At 58.3% G+C, this 1,639-nt stretch overlaps 1 long non-coding RNA gene across 1 annotated transcript in view; it reads left to right on the forward strand.

Annotated features, from left to right (window-relative positions):
* Positions 1 to 1,135, forward strand: part of LOC122192876 — a 1,632-nt gene extending 497 nt beyond the window's left edge. The window contains exon 2 of the long non-coding RNA XR_006182731.1: positions 937 to 1,135. This is a non-coding gene — a long non-coding RNA (uncharacterized LOC122192876). The remainder of the gene's footprint in view (positions 1 to 936) is intronic.
* The last annotated feature ends 504 nt before the right edge of the window (positions 1,136 to 1,639 follow it).

Raw genomic sequence — 1,639 nt, forward strand, 5'->3', positions numbered from 1 at the left:
GTGGGGTTGCAGCCCATAGATACTGGGCTCTGACTTTGGGGTCACCCCATAGATTTTGGGCCCCCACGTTGTGGGGTTTCATCTCACACATATTGGGGTCCCCTGTTTGGGGGTCCCGCTTTGGGGTCACTCCGTGCATTTTGGGGTCCCATTTTGGGGGGCAGCCCCACTTTGGGGTCACCCCACAGGTATTGGGATCTTACTTTGACGGGTCACCCCATGGGGTTCGATTTTAGGGTCACCCCACAGATTTCTGGGGTCACACAACAGTATCTGTCGGGGTCCCACTCTGTGGGATTACACCCCATAAATATTGGGGCCCCACTTTGGGGTCACCCCATAGAATTTTGGGGTCCCACACTTTGGGGTCACAGCCCATAGATATTGGGCTCTGACTTGGGGATCACCCCATAGATTTTGGGGTCCCATTTTGGGGTCACCCCATAGATTTAGGGTCCAGTTTTACGGTCACCCCACAGATGTTGGGGTTCCCCTTTTGGGGCCCCACTTTGGGGTCACCCCATAGAATTTTGGGGTCCCACACTTTTTTTGGGACGGGTCCCATTTTGTGGGGTCACAGCCCATAGATATTGGGCTCTTAGGGGTCACCCCATAGATTTTGGGATCCCATTTTAAGGTCACCCCACAGATGTTGGGGTCCCATTTTGGGGTCCCATTTTAAGGTCACCCCACAGATGTTGGGGTCCCATTTTGGGGTCCCATTTTAAGGTCACCCCACAGATGTTGGGGTCCCATTTTGGGGTCCCATTTTAAGGTCACCCCATAGATTTTGGGTTCCCATTTTGGGGTCCCATTTTAAGGTCACCCCATAGATTTTCGGGGTCCCATTTTGGGGTCCCACTTTGGGGGGTTTCACCCCATAGATTTTGGGCTCCCCATTCCGTGCCCACACCCCCCCGTTTCCCCCCCCCCCAGACCCCGACGCCGCGGGGCCGCCCCGTGCCCCCGATGACGTCCCCGCCGGTGCCAACGATGACGTCAGCAGCGATGACGTCACCACGGGTGCCTCTGACGTCACCGCGGTGCCCCCCCACCTCCGGCTGCGCCCCACGTGCGGCCGTTCCTGACCCCAAACGGGACGCCTTCCGAAAATAAACGTGTGGGGTTATTATGGGATGTGCGTGCGGTTATTATGGGATGTGCGGGGCCGGGCTGTGGGGCACGATGGGCTCCCGATTCCAAGATGGCGGCTCCCGATCCCAAGATGGCAGCGCCCGCCTTCAACATGGTGCACTCAGTCTCAATATGGCTGTTCCCGATTCTAAGATGGCGGTTTCCGCCTCCAACACGGCGCCCCGACGTCCAAGATGGCGGCGCCCGCCTTCAACATGGCGGCTCCCGATTCCAAGGTGGCGGCTCTCCCTCCCAACATGGCGCTCCCAATTCCAAGATGGCAGCGCTTGCCTTCAGCATGGCTGCTCCCACTTCCAAGATGGCGGCACTCGCTCCCAACATGGCGCTCCCGATTCTAGGATGGCGGCGTTCGCCTCCAATATGGCGCTTCCAGTTCCAAGATGGCGGCTCCCGATTTTAAGATGGCGGTTTCCGCCTCCAACACGGCTCTCCAAATTCCAAGATGGCGGCGCCCGCCTTCAACATGGCGGCTCCCGATTCCAAG

Source organism: Lagopus leucura, unplaced genomic scaffold, assembly GCF_019238085.1.
Source record: "Lagopus leucura isolate 7727_CA_CO unplaced genomic scaffold, USGS_WTPT01 32918-0_obj-0_obj, whole genome shotgun sequence".
NCBI lineage: Eukaryota > Metazoa > Chordata > Aves > Galliformes > Phasianidae > Lagopus > Lagopus leucura.